The following is a 16,126-nucleotide window of genomic DNA, read 5'->3' as shown; positions in this document are numbered from 1 at the left end:
TCGGAGTTACTGAAGCGGTCCGACCACGCGGCCACCTCTCTAGCCACCGGGAGCAGCGTGGCCCGTGGCTGCGCGCGCAACACGATCGCTGCTCCCGCCCTTATTCAATCGGCCCAGCCTTCTTCTTTCTTCGCGACGACCTTCGTCTCGCGTCGCGGGGTGAATTCGCGGGGCCACGTGCTCGATCCCACCCTCTCCCACCATTGGCGTCCTTTGGCCGGAAGTGCAACGGTACCTTGCGTGGTGCATCGTCCTGTTGTTTCGTGTGCAATACACGAGCAGCTTTTTCTTTTCGATTCCGCCTGTTTGTCCCCGCAGCGCCAGCGGCACCCACGGACTGATTTCCATCGCTCTCCCATGGCATTTGCGAAATGAGAGTACACTGGCTGCGTTTCCATCGGAGGCCGTGATGCAGAAGCTTCAAAGACTTTTTTTGCATTCGGTTTGGAACAGAATTGGAAACACTGTCAGGATTCGCAGGATATGTTTATCACTCACGATTGAACTGGCATTTTACAACGCGATCTATACGGAATTGCTGCGAAACGAGTTTTCAAATCGAATCGATCTGCAGGCGACTTGATCGCAGCATATCATCGGACATTCTAAATGTGTCGAGTGGCCAGAAGAGGTTAACAGTGGATCTACCAGAGCAGTAAAAATAACGGGTTGGTAAACTCTTGTAAAAGTGATTAAAATGTTGTAACAGTGCCTTTCACGAGATTTCCCGCAATTTTCATTGCAATATACAGATTAAGAAATGAATTAACTTAGAAATCTGTGTAGTTTCGTAAAACTATCATTCTTCTCGATCAGATGGGAATAGGTATACGGTAATTGTTGGTAGTACTAGTATTAATTATTTATTTATTTACTTAGTTTCTCGTTACGAAACAGTTTCTGGATGAATCGGATCATGCAAAACAGCGATTCGATTAATCCCACGATCGTACCTTCGAACTCTTAATTTAAGACTCCTCTGTACCGATCTTTGAAAATCTGAGAACTCCAATGCAAGATTTCTAATGAATCCTTGACATCAACTGGAAGTGCGGACACGCGTACACGCGAAAATCTCGAAATGGCGAAGTAAGATCGCGGAATCAGATTCGAAGGCAACAGCCTTCCGGGAAGATACAATGATCGAGCGGAGTCTGTGTGAAAATACACAGCAACGCCCTTGCGTTCATTATTATTGAGAGAGTAAACACCAGGGTCGAAGCGGCGAACGATCCGTTATCGTGAAATTACCATCCCCGAGCGTGCATTTTCAAGCAGAAACTTCCTGGCCGGGATCTCGGCCCAGCAAAACGTGGTTCATCGAGATAGCTGTTGATCCGCGGGGGAAGGTCGGGAATGATAATGACCGAGGAATCAAGGTAACTGTACGGCGCTATCGAGTCCATAAACCATCCTCGACGAAGAGACGACCGACTGCGAAAACCGGCGCACGGCGGTGAACACTTTCCGCGTAGAGGCTCGCACGGGCCGCCCGTTCGGATAATTTATAGCGGCGCGTTAGGATCGCGCGATAAACAGTGTAGCGATCCCGTTCGGCGAAGCCAGAGATCGAGTGGCGGACGGACGGTGTTCTGTGAACCATTCGTTCGGTCTCATTATCGTGGATTCCCGTGAATCGTTCGGGCTATCTACCCTTGACATTACAGTCTCTCTCTCTCTCGCTCTATTTCTCTTGAGGTAAAAAAGCATCGTACAGAAACGAGTGATCCCGCTGTGTTTTCCGATCAATGAGAAAAACATTACGCAATCTGACTTCACGGAATCGTTTTCAGCTTGTAGATTCACCTAGGCAGGATTGATTAACACCTGCTAGGGCGCGTCGTCTCAAGAGACTTAAAGACGATTATTGTTGCGCGTCAAACTATTAGAGTTCGTGGCTAATACTGGTTAACTTCTGTGGAAGAAGTTTATGAGTTGGTGTGAAATAAAGCACTGTGTTTAGATTGGAAAACTGCACTACTTTATTTGTCGGAAAGCGTGGAACCTGCGAAGCCCATAATTTATTGCCGAGGCTCGAGCTTCCGACGAAAAATAAATTTAAGAATGAATTCGATTCGAAGTGTGGTCCCTATCGAGGGAAGCATCCCAGCCGTCTAGAAATCGCTGCGACGGCTCGTTCTTTCTTACCTCAGCTGAGACGAAAAGTACGAACAAGACACGGTGTTCGCCGACAAGCGGAAACGGTTTAAAAGTTTCGGACGGCCGGTAATTAAACTTCTTCGCGGCGCGACGCAAAATTGGGAATTTATGTCGCGGGGGGAAGTGGACCGCGGAGAACCAGCGGAAATTTCGTCGATTAAAGTGTCCTTAGGCGTCTCGGTACGGCGCGTGTCGCTGGGAAAAATATAAAGGGGTTGAATTGTTTCTGGCTGGCGGCGGTTTTTCCAACCATAATGCGAAACTTATAGCGAAATTAGAAGGGGGAGAAGGGGAGATGTATGCCGCAATTACGCGACTGTCCACCCTCCAGGACGGTGAAATATATCACGACCGGGGTTCGGCGTCGACCAGCGTTACTTATCGGTCGCGGATCGGGTACCTAGCCGATAAAATCGTTTTTCAAAATTCGTTACGAACGAAGGGCGAGCACACGGTTCGGTCCGGTTAATAGGAAGCTTTGGAATTCGTAGCAGCCATGGCGCGCGCGTAAATCACGTGGATCCAACGGACGGTTATCCCCGTGGCCCTCGACGCGACGCACCGTCGCGATGCGACGCGACGCGCACACGTTAATAGGTTTGCACGCGGTCGCTCTGTGCGTCCCTAAACGTAATACAGATTTTATCTACCCCACTCTCGTAGTCTACGGGTCGGGGACGAAGGGTAGAACACAGGCCAGACGGTTTGATCCGCGTAGCTCCGGCGATTTCGAGATCCAACGAAATCATTGCTCGATCGACCCGTTACTCATTAAGGGAATCGTTCGTATACAGGATCGGTATCTCCGAAAATAATGCGCTCCGATGGCGTCACGATAATACCAAACATCTCCCTCTCCACTTGTTCGGTGCACGAATTACAAAAGGCAATCGAGACGAACCGGGATCGATTGTACACTACATGTATACTTAGGGTGCCAGTTATTTATTTACTAAAAAAAATATAGATTTGTTTCTTTTGATTTGATGAGAAACGAAATTCGAATATCCAATCGAGAAAAAAACAACTGGTGAAATTTACCCGTGATAATCCTCGGACACCCTGTAAAAAATACATATTTAAAAGGGGGAAAAGACGCGGAACATGGAATCAGGGCGGGTAAAAACGAAAAACCCGTGGCAAAGAACCGGATAAAGTTATTCATGCGGCAGAGAGGACGATAAGGTTTTTCGATTACGTCGCGATCCCATAAACGTCGTCTTCCGCGTCGCGGGGCGAAAAGGTTGCAGCCGGGGGTCTCCGGCGAGCTAATCTCGAGCCCCATAAATACAAGGACCCATGGGAGGCACGTCGTCGATCATACCGATCCGAAACAGTGGTGAGGGACCGCCAGGAGGGGAAAAGGGGGGGAGGAAAATTAACACTGCCCCCATGTCGAAGGAGAACAGCTCGTCGTTAGCGTTCCCTGATAATCGCGACAGCCTCGAAAGCTCATAGAGCGACCCCCTGCCACCTCGTGGATTGTACTCCGCCGTTCGGTTTTATCGACGGCCTATCTATATTATGCATACTGTCGCGTGCAGTTAAATGCATGGCCGGGTTGCCCGCACAACGACTTTTTCTAATGGCAATTTACCTTTATCTTTATCATCGCGACGATCCCGCTCGATACAACGTTGCTGGTTCGCGCACACGTTCTACTCAGTTGCGTAAAATTAACGATAATACAATCTCTTTGTACTAGTGCGCGCGGCCAATAATTTGCCGTGTGAACGGTGTCGTTTACTGGACGATTAATTTTCGTTGGTTCGCCGATCTCGACCGGTGGTTCCCGTTCGTTTGAACGTAAAGACGAGATCCGTGGTAGTCTACACGGTCAGCGACCAGAGGCGATTGCAGGGCGTGCCAGACATAGACGTTCTTCCAGGGGACGAGATTATTACGCAGTCGAGAGAGAGGGCCACGGTTGATCGAGGATGATTAAAATAAGCTTCGTTAATTGAAGGTACTGGAAGTTCGCGTAGGGACTTCGCGATTACACGCAAATTCGCTTAATTCGTCTCCGATGATCCTGTTAGCCCGGAGGATTTTCATTTACGCGGCTGGAAATTACGGTTCGGGGGTGGGGTCGTGTAATTAAAAGTGGAAAAGTACACGCGCGGAAGAGGTACGGATTAATGAGGGTTTTCGTTACCGCCACAATTTCATCGATTATTCGTCGGTGGGTGGGGAGGGGGTGGGAAGCATTTCGAGATGGCATCGATAATTGCGCGAACGGAACACTTCCGTGGGGATTGACTTATCAACGACGGACAAGGAGGAGCGGATAGGATTTTACGATGCACCCTGGCGCGTGAAAACTCAATCGTAATGGTCTATAAACGTCAGCCCGTTAAAGATCATAACGGTACATGAAACCGAAAGGGGGTGGTGGGTTCGTAGGTTCGCGGATCGAAGGTTTCGCGGGCTAATCTCTCGAGACAGACGCCCTCCGGCTTTTCCTTCCTCCCTTACCGGTTGTTTGAAGACGTCCGAAGAAAATTTAAGACCGTGTTTCAGACCCGACACCGGCGTACACATCGGAAGCACGCTCCGAGAACCGCTCGCGCCGTTGCCACCAGCACCACCCCGGTATCACCCGGTAATTTATGGGCCGATTGCGCTGCCCGTTCAGACTACGGCGGTCAGCCTGAGCCAGCTAGGCGTACACGTCTCTCAAAGATACGGCCTCTGCACGCTTCCTGGTTCGCGTGGTTCCTTACCAGCTTTGCATATTTTTCCTCGGTTACTCCGTGGTCTGAACTTTATCGCCTGGAATTTCATATTTTCCATTTTTCCCAGATCCGCCGACGCCGCTTTATCATCTTCGATCGGAGGCTTCTCTATCATGACGTACTTTTTGTTTCGATACCAGCTCGAAGCATATACGTATACACTACCGGGTGAAAGTATGGGATCGGAGCTCATGAACGATGGAACACTAACTGATTATTCTGTTACGATATATGTATTGCGTTTAGTACGAAACTCGACTTATTATCTCTCGTTTAGCGTGAAATTTCAGTATCAGGTTAGGCTAGTTTGAAAGATGTTTGTTAAAATATTTGTATTGGTTTCATTGATTTACCGATTTTTGTAAAACTATAGGAAAGCTAAAAATTCGGTTTATGAATTTGAGTTTCGCTATGGAAGTACAGTGTCGGTGCTAGCTCGTAATGTTAATGTTGTATTTGTTAGAAGGACGCACTACTAAAGCCACGGCGAGTAATTGATTCAAAGAATTCAAACATGGAAATTTCAACCTCAACAATGAATTACGTGGATTCGCTGTACGGGGGTTAGTTATCAGACTTGGTCCCATACTTTTCGCCGGTACTGTATTATGTATAGGGGTGAGGTGATTGGAACACTGAATATGGAGCGACCGAGTTTTTACGGATCGCGAGTTGGGGAGAGAAGGCCGTGTGTATCCTGCTGGTGACGTTCGACGAGATGGCAAGACCGGTCTTCCGTCTGGAAGGGATCTTTGTAAACTCAATTTTCTGACTGACGCGAGATAAGGGCTGGCCTCTTCCGCCACCGCCGTTCGATGGTATACGGCAACCCCGTGCTACCGCCCCTCGTCACTTTGATATCGATGAGGGTAATTTACGCGAACATTGTTGGCGAAGAAGATTGATGCGTCGAGTGCGTGCAGGGGTGGTTACCAAGAGGCCCCTACGGCCGTTTCTCTTTCTCTCTTTCTCTATCGCGAGCCCTTCTTCTCTCCTTCTTCCCACATTTTCCTACCCTCGTTTCTTTTTGCTTCCCGTTCTTTTTCGTGCTCTTCTTCTATATCCACGGCACGCACTCCTCCAACTTCCCCTTTGTTCTCTATGCCGTCCCCTCTCTCTATCCCTCCCGCCGTTTTTCGATCATTCTTCCCGTTCTTTTCTCTCCCTTGAACGCGAAGCAGCATGATGAATTGCGTTTCGACACCCAGGGCGAGACCTGTACGATTGTCCTACGAGACTGCCCCGTCATTCCCATGTATTATTGCGCGCGTGAAACTGGCGCCTGGCCTCTTTCGAGTTTTATTCTGCACTAGCGACGATCGGGGGCATCGCCTAGATTCTCGCAGAGCGAACGATCGATTACAATCGGCTGGTTCCGTTCGGATAGAAGCGGCCTTAGGCGCCAAAAATTTAGTCAGTTTTGTGCCCACGTTTGAATTTACTGCCGGCGAGAGAAATAGAATACGATGATTATACAATGCTCAAACATAAAACAAAAAAAAAAAAAAAAATACAGGAAGCGAGCAATACAAAACGTGGAAAGTTCGCCAGGCTACCCGAATCGCCAAGTTCCGGCCAAAACGAATGTTTTATCGGCCTGGTGTCTGCGCGAGGCATCCGCACCTGCGTTGCGAAATGGCGAAAACATTTCGACCAACACCGGGCCCCATTGAAACGCTCATCGGAAAACGCCGTTCGCTGCTCGTGAAGGGATTATCAGGAGAATGGGGATGCCGAATGAATTTCATTTGTCCACGTCCCGAGAGCCGAAGTTTCTCGATATTGCGGAGGTCGCACGTGTGGCGAACGAGAGAGGTATCGACGAATTATGGAAGAGGCGGAATCATCGTTCGATCATACGCCAGCGAAGAAGATGAGTGATAAAACGAGTTTACGGCGGATCGAGCCGAGACGAACACATACATGCATGACGGGGGGATGGTGTAAATCTGTTCGGCCGTTATAACGTTCGCAATCCGTTTACAGTCGGAACTTTCCACGGAAAAACGCCCCCGTATGTCATATCCAGGATGTCTTTAAATTACTCCGCGAACGGTAATACGTAGGAGAGAACGGGGCAGGTTGTAACACGGGGTAAGTTGTAACATAATTAAAAGTTTCTGAACGACAAATTTGGTTTCATTGCAACAATCGATCATCGAGTGTAAATATTGTCCTAGCACTTTTATTTCAATTAACCACCATTAGTTAAATAACCCCACGAAGTTCCGGGAAATGTTGTTATCGTTCGGGAACTGTTCGCGATTTAATTCGAGCCGTGGGGCCCCACGCGTTCTAGAAACCATACCGCGCGAAGATAAATCGCAGATATCCGCGATGAATCACATCGACAGAGCAGTTTCACCTCCTCCTTCTCCTCCGCCGTTCCATCATCGTTAGCTCGTTGAGATTGCTGATCGACCGACGCGAAGACGGAACATACTGCTAAGCGAGTTCCGGAACGTGAACCTTCGCGTTTGTATAATGAATGGAAGGAAAGGGAACGCGACGCCGCCGCCGTGTTCGTTCTCTGTCCGTGATCGTTGCAAGGGATTATCTACGATCGCGATTGCGCGCCGGATGAGCTATATAGGGACCGTGAACTTAATACAACCCTCACGTGTGTACGATGCGCACAATGCACCCTTAACCGATCGCACAACCATCGAGCGATTACATATACATATCCGATGCGATGTATGCGCGTAGACTTCGGAATTTTCCGAAATACCTCGCGTGCCTACACTGCCTCCGAAACACCATGGGAATCATGGGATCCTCTCGCGATTTATTAGATGAGAATCACTGTCGCGATGAAGTTCGATGGAGGAAACGATAACTCATGTAACGACGTCGTTTCATTACGTACGATCGAATCAAGAATGATACGACGATAATTCTCTTCGTTGAACAACGATTCGGTTTAATCCGGCAGAACGTTTTCGTAGCCTCGTGGAATCGTCTGAAATCATGGAAAAGATTCCTGTTTCTGTAAATATTAATAGCATCGGTTTTTCTTGCCAGCAAGAAACCAGTCATGGGGATTAAAGTACATCTCGACGCGGCGTTTCGCTGGTTTGCAAGATTGCACAGAAGTATGAATGGTTTAGTAAGAACGATGGAAGAAACTGGCCCTGTGGAGCATCGCTGGAAAAGAATCGCGTGGCTCCGATTCGCATAAAAGTAGAATCGGGCCAATGGTGTCGTACAGCTCGTAAAACCGAGGCGGTAAACGCGCATTGATTTACGTGATGGAAAAGTGTACGATACGTTGAGTGTCGAGGATTATCTCTCGCCTACTCGAATACGCAATAACGCATAACGACGCCGTAAAGAGCCTCGTTGTTTATATACAAAACACGACATACACGATCGCACGACGCATAGTGGTACACAGTGACTTATTTTCTTCAAATAAGTCTACAAGTTGTAATTTTTCCAACTCTGTACCACGTCGCGCCGTTCCCTGACTCCCTCCCATCCGAAATCTGAATCGCTAAGCGTTCCATTTTATTCAGTTTCCACGGGAAAAATCCGATCTAATCGATGGCCGCGTCGTTACGGTTCGCTTCCCGTTCAGTATCGAGGGAGACGAAACGCGGCTCAGCGAGGACAAAAATTAAAGATATCGATCAAAGGTCCCGCATGCTCTACCCGTGAGGGATGAGAAAAATGTCTTGCGAGGGATGACGGAGGGGCACCTCGTGATCCCCCTTCTCGGCTGGTTCCGGGTGCGTGGCCACCCCAATCGAGTTCGCCAAACGCGATCCAGTATGATCCACTCGAATACCGTCGCTTCCAGTGTGTCCCTTTTGTCCCCTTCAGCCCCTCCCCGTGTCTTCTCCTAGGTAACCCTCGCGTTACCTCCGTTGCGAACATCCACCCTCGATCGTGGATCCACCGGCGGCTTGGCCAGACACCGAGACGGGTTTCGACACGGTAGAACGGAGATCGGCAGCTGCGTATATGTAGTATACCAAGCTCCGTTCTCGCGGTGCACCATGCTGGTCCTTGATGGATGCTTTCACGCGTCTCCGCCGCGTAACACGTGTCTATACGGGGCGCACGAACCCTCCCCGCGCACGCCACCCCACTGCGCGCGTTGCACGCAAGCCAGAGATCTTTCCTGACTTCTCCTTCCCGTTCCCCCTGGTCTTCGTCTCGAGAAATCGAATCCAATCCTCGTTCTCTCTCCCTTCGTTTGAGACTCCATGGGACAACCCTCGAGCTTCCCCCTTCATCCCCTTGTTTTTGGATAAAGAGTCGCGCACGCCTCAGTTCGTGGACGCGGGGAAGCTGTTGCGAGTATATGTCCCACAGGCGAATTTCTTGATGCTGCTTCCCCCCCCCCCTCCTCTCCGATTCATCCCGATGACGCCGGGAGGGTAGGATCCAATCGAGACAACCCCCGAAACACAGCTATGGGAGTAATGACGAGAACCACCGCCTGGATAGAGACCGAATAAAACGTCGAATGGGAAGTGGTCCTTTGTGGCGTCGCTAGGATGGTGTTCGGGGAGGGGTGGATACGGATCGATCCGCGGGACGGAGTTGCACAGGACGTCTAATATGAATTGTTAATGAACCACGCGGGGTCCATTTGATCGTGAAACGAGTCGATGTAATACTCGGCATCCGGTAAGATAACCTCGAGGAAAATAAAATTCTGAGACCGAAAAGAGAACGGGGGAGCGTAAGGGTAATTTCCCAAAAAAGTCGGAATCGTTCGTCGAAAAGATCACCGACGAATAAACCTACTCCCTCGTACCCGATGAACATCGATACCGAGTCGTTCCCTCAATCAACCGAATCGTGTTCTAATACGTCTTCGAGGGAACAAAAAATAAAAGATTCTTCCCCGTCGCAACAGTCTGGCCATTAAAATTCATGGCCGGGAAAAGCCAAAAGCCCGGGCCCTTCAGACATCTACATACATTACAATTTTATAAAAGTACCCGGGGAGATTTGCATGGTTCGATCGCGGGATCTCGATTCGTCGTTCTTACGAGTTCTCGTTCCGACGAACGGATTCGACCGCGGTTTCGATGGTCGGGAGGGGAGTGGTTGGGCACAACGAACCGTTTAATTATTTTTATGTAAATGCCGACAGGCGGCGCGGTGGATCTGGGATTACTCTTGCAATTTCGTTCGGGACGAACGACAGGGCCAATTCGTGGGGGCCAGGACACTGGATGTATACGAGAACCACGGCGTAATGTTGCGAACGCGATCCCCGTTGCTCGCCACGGGGAGTGGGCGAACGAGAAGAGGAGGACTCGAGGGGCTGTTTACCCCCTCGGTGGCCCACCGAGCGGCCCCCGTTGATCGTCGACACGCCGTGAAACAGATGGCAACGTGGCTCGCGTTCCCGATGAGAAATTCGTCCTTGGACATATATTTCTTTCCTCGTTCCCGGGGTTCCCTGAAAATTCTGCGGGACGAGGGGGGAGACAACAGCTCGAGGGAAGTAATGATGATGCAAAGGGGCGGTTTGAATTCAAAGGCGGTATCAAACGCGCGCCTCGACGCTCCGTATTTACGATCCTTCCGGGTGTGGAAGAAGGAGCTGTAATCGAAGGTCCACGGGGGAGAAATTGTAAAGAAAACGGCCGTTGATCGGGAACAAGGAGATTGAAACCATTGCTTTGGAACTGTGAACGTTTCATGAGCACGGATTTAGCTCCGATTTCAACATCTCTGCAAATATTGAAGAAGAAAGTATCATCTCTCGCGATTTAATTATCGCTAGCTGTGTAAATAGAATATCTTTTGTTTAACGAAGGATTACCGAGGTTCACACAGTCATGACTTATTCAATGATGTATGGGGAAACTCGATGGCAGAGGGCCCTTCTCTCGAGTAGGGTTCGGTGGTAACAGCGGGGTGCGTTTTGTTTATTGCGAGTTTCGGCGCCCAACGAAATCTGCGTACCGTAGTTTTCCTTCGATGACTAATACGCTACTGGTTTTTCTGTACCGTCACTGGAGTTGTTTGCCGTGGAGCAATGTTGTTTGCCCATTCTTGTCGCGACGATCGATTAAACCAGTGATGGGCAACCATCACTGGATTAAACGATCGTTGCGCGGGCCCGACAAACAACCGACATACTCGACGATTCCGAAGAGCATAATGACGCCTCTATTATAATAATAATCATACACGTCGGCTGGGGCACGTCCGTAGAAATTTTAATTTCATCCGTCTCGACGTATAATTTGTTTCTTCGGCGACCGGCGGATGACGTCCGAATGGGTCGTCGTTGGCATCCGTAATGCGTCAGACTCGTCGAATACGCAGTCGGCGGTGAATTTCGTGAAAAAGTTCGTAAGAACGAAAAGTCTTCGGGAATACTAATTGACACGTGGGAGCGAGGAAATAACCGGAGTGGGCGTCCGACGAGATAACGTCGCCTCGCGCCGGGCCCTGACGCCAACACGACGCCACGTCGGGCCCGACATCTTGATATACGAGAGAAATTCATCCTCGCGGATTGTGGGTCTGAAGACCGATACTGCCAGATTTCGAGTGATTTAATTTCAATATTGTGGGATTTAATGAGATGTTAAGTTTCATGTGAATATACTTTAATTCAACACAACATTTTCGCAACGCTTTAAATATAATAACACGAACACGATTTGATTATAATAACACAATACGACAACTCAGAGTAACAACTCGGAGTGAATAATTGATAACGTAAAGTTTTATGTTTGCATAAAAATAACTTCGTCGACTTGTTGGTTCCCTATACCCAAAAAAGCTCCGACTGCGAAGGATTAATGGACTTCGACGTTTCGACTGAAAATTCTTACAACCGTGTAATTTGTACTCTGAATTTTGGAGCTCTTAATATTCTGATGTTTAGAGAACAACATCGATCTTGAAGGCACTTAATGACTGTAATGAACAGTCTGGAAGATTCTAAACAGCACAGCTGATTACGAATGATAGTCCAAGGGCCTTAAAGAGACGTTCGTCGCGAGGAGCTAGGGCGCCTCGGGGCCATCGCTGGGAGACTTTGGAGCCCCGTGCTGGCGTTCCTATCGGCAGTTGACAGAAGATAAACAGTGTAGGCTGCATTCGACGCCGGTCAGTCGCCTATCCGGGACACTTTTTTCCCTTCCCCTCGTTTTTATTATCTATTTACACGACCGTGCATCGTAACCGATATCGTTCTCCCCCGTTATCGCGATCAGAGATATCTCGCCGTACTGACCGTCGCGACGTCGGGTGATTCTGGGCGCGTGAAATCGTTTCAATTAAATCGAAACACTGCCGGTGCATCTTCGACGTCCTCAAAGCGACTAAATGCAGACGTATGAAAGATGAATAGGGCTCGAATATTACCGTTTCGATCACTGAGAAATCGAGCCTTTTTTTTCTTCGTTTAATTATTTCCACCGGAGCCTACAGACCGAAGGGGAACAGATAATTTGTTGTTTCACGCGGCAGCCTTCAGCTTCAATCAGCCCGTGCTAATGCAAACCACGAACCACCGTTATCATCCGCTTCTTTTGCTGTCCTGCAGTGTAAGTATACAACACACGGAGCGCAGTTTGAACTTGCGTCATTCGATCCCGTCCACAACGGCTCGTTTCAGGCCTGAAACTCGTCGACTATTACCTGCTAATTAAAGCCAGGAAGATACAAATGACGTCGTGCGTGAACGCGTTCTATCCGCGAAACAATGGGCACGATTGTGCGCGAACGCGAGAGCGTTATTACGCTTTCGACTCGCCCGTGGCGTCACTGTTATTCTGTTATACATCCGTTATATATCCGTCGTTTGTCAACTGATATATCCGGAGTCCATTGACGAGCATAAAAATCCGATATTGGCCCGGAGATTCTTTGCGAAACGGCTTTTGCAACTGTACACAACAGCCTAACTCCCGTTCGTGTTAATGTTTGGATCCAGAAAGGGGCGGGGGCAAGAAAGACGAAGGTGTGCACCGCGATACAGTTACGAGGGTTACGAAGAAAGGATTACAAGCTGCAGCTGCGGCCGATGTTTACGTTGCTACTGAGTGCAGCGATCCAAGAAACGGAGTTCATCCAGGGATGTTCTGGAAACGTAAACCGAGCGGTAACCGTATTCTTCGGCGCAACACGAAGTGCTGAATCGTGTGTTTCGTGTACGTGTTCGCGATCATCCCGTTCCAGATTTCCAAGAAGCCTTCTGATCCCGAGGCATCGGCTCGGCTGGAATCGCGAACGAACGACCGCGAGACGGTTTTTAGAAGCTCGGTAACCGTAACACACACGAACGAAAGAATGAAACTGGGCGTGCACGCCTGCACACAGTTCCGAAAAAAAAAAAAAATGTACCGTACCACTGATACACCATCTATTCGCACATTTAATGGCCTCGGAGTCCTTCCCCGAAGCCAACACGTTGCGCCGTAGAATACTGCGAAAGTTAAGATGTTTCTATTTCAGGACGGCGCGCAGACAATGGAACTCCTGTGCGGGAAGAGAAGTGCTCCAATATTCGAACAGCGAAGTGTTTCAGCCCTCTTCACGCCGCCTCGAACGTTCTAAATAATCTCGGAAGTTCCGCTCGAGGTTTACCTTTCGTACTAATCTCACGGAACCATTCTGTCCGCATACATCGTATAAATAGGATCGGGCGGCGTGTACGTTTCCGTTTCGTCTGGTACTTATACGCGAAAAATCTATACGGTCCAACAAAATGTCCGTGACAGTGGAAGTTGTGTTCGTATAATGGCTGCCCGAATAATAGAGACTATTATACATACGCGCCAACATTCAATCAACGCTTGTCCCCCCTCTGAAATATATAATCCAAAGGAACCACGAAATCCCCTGGATCGTCCGCTCGATCCTTGGTCTAGTTGTAGGGCACGATCGAACCGACGACGAACGTTTCGGTGAATATTCGGATCAGGAGAGGAGACAGGCGCCGAAAAGGAGAGACGATTGAACGAACAGAGAAAAATGAAATAAGAAAAGGTGGGAGGAGACCCACGAACGGTCGTGGTCTCATTCAGACGGCGAAATCAGGACGCGTGAAAGGGCTTCCGGCTGCTGCATTCAGGTATCAGAAGGCAGAAGAAAAGAGAGAATTAACGGGTGAATAGAGGCCGCCGCGCGACTCTCGCAGACGGTTCTTCACCCTCAAGGATACGTGCGTGCGTGCGCGAGCGCGCGTGTTGCGTGGCCGATTATGAATACGGATTAACCTTCATTCAGGGGGACTGATCTATTCACCCTGCGAGCAGCGCCTCGAAACGCCGAAACAATGACGGCCGTACATCTTCGTTCCGCCTTGCCTTCGTTCCTTTCGCTGCTTCGTCGTTCCCCCTCTCTGCCCCCTTCGCCTACACCCCCTTCTGATTTATATCGGGGAGTTGGCTTTTGAAGTTGCGCGCAGACTGCCCCATAAATTTGCGCCGACCGGGGGGACCGTTCGACGTTGCCTTTCTAACCCGAGCAAATTAGAGTACATTGTTAATTAAGATCGCGTGATCCTCGACCCATCTTCACTGTCTTGTTATATCCGTGAAACGACTGGTTTCTTCTGTTGCCTCTGGGACACCGTCTTTCGGGTCTCCTTCACAAGATCCTCTCGATAGGACGAATGGACGGAGGGTCGAACGGATTTGAATCTGGATCGTTCTTTCTGCTTTGCAGTACATTTCATTAGAGTGGAACCTGTCAAGTCGGTAATTTATTGTCCGAAATTCGAATGATAAAGAATCATCCATATTCAGTCTCGTTTATTTTTTCCGTAAGCTGAATTCTGCGTTTTCAGCCGTGATTTCGTCCGTGAAATGTGGGTCACGGAATCGAGAAGGGGCGACGAAGAGAGGAGAGAGCTGCGGGGACGCGCGAGTGAAACGCTCTTCTTTACGGCGCGGGGAGGGGAATCTCGTAATTTTTTATGGCCTGTACGAACGAGTTAACCGGCCACTGGATGGATGCGCGTTGACAGTTTCGAGTACACTCGGAAACGCGCGTACGCACACGGGACGAAGAGCGGGGGCGACAGCTCGTGTCGTTCAGCCGCGGTGCTTGCTGTTTCCACGCGAACGCGTGAAAACTAGGGGGTGTGTGGGGGCTGAAAAGAGAGGAACGACCCGCGATATTCGTGTCGAAGCCATGCTGTCGCGTAATATTTCACGAAGACGGGGGAGGAGGAAGATTGATGACTGTCATTGGTACGACATCGGATAACACGTGTATCATCCATCGGGTTGAATTAAAATCGACGATTTAAATAGTTTTTCCGAAATTCCCAGTTGACACTGAGTTTTCACTGAATAAGAGATTCTATTTAATTTCAATAATAACTCGCCCCACGGTGGAACGAAACCAACGAAAAACGGGACATTCGTAGGTTCGACTTTAGCTCTACTACTTTTTCTACATTATAAACTGGTTTATAATACCATCATCATCGTGTTATAAAATTAAATAAATTGATAAAACCGAATCTACTAAGATCTGAATCACGAATCGTTGCATGTGAATTTCAGAATGTAAGTTTTTTGTTTAAAGAATTAAATGTCATATATAAACGTCCAGTATAAATATAAATACATAAATACCTTGTACACTATACAACACCTTCAGCTATAATACACGTCGAAACAAAAGACCATCGCCTTTACGATCATCACGCCCATGCATCTGATTCGGCGAAAAGACGCGTCTGTCAAATAAGCAATTTTCGTGTGTTCGTTTGACGAAAAAAGTATAAGTGGCGATAGTTTCTGAGAGACTGTCTCTTCTAGTATTACTTTCATGTAGAAATTTGACTGATCTCAACAAAAAAAAAAACTCATCAAATATCCGAGAATTTCTTACGATCGGTTCACTGAGCGCTTCTTATTCTCCAGAAATAAAAACACGAAACGTTCGGTGAAATTTCTCCATGAATGGTTAACGAAGTTTCGAACTGGAATCGGTTTCGTCGATAAGAAGAATCGACGATGGGACTGTTGCCTGTGTATCGAGGAAATTCAGTTTCCAAGTTTTTCCGAAGAGAGTGAACGGCAATGGGATAGGGAACGTGATTAACGAACGACAACGATGAACCAGCTTTGATCCTCTCTTGGTCTTTGATCCGAGCCGCGCCACGCCGCGGATCGGTTTCTCGTCGCTCGTGTCCCCGATGGAAACAGACCTTCGAGGAGGGGGGAGAAGAAAATAATTGTCGTGGTTATAACGGCAAGGATAATGATACGCCGGCTGTGAACGCAGTT

This window comes from Dufourea novaeangliae, unplaced genomic scaffold, assembly GCF_001272555.1.
Source record: "Dufourea novaeangliae isolate 0120121106 unplaced genomic scaffold, ASM127255v1 scaffold112, whole genome shotgun sequence".
Taxonomy (NCBI): domain Eukaryota; kingdom Metazoa; phylum Arthropoda; class Insecta; order Hymenoptera; family Halictidae; genus Dufourea; species Dufourea novaeangliae.
The sequence above is the reverse complement of the archived record's forward strand: the minus strand, read 5'-3'. Positions refer to the sequence as shown.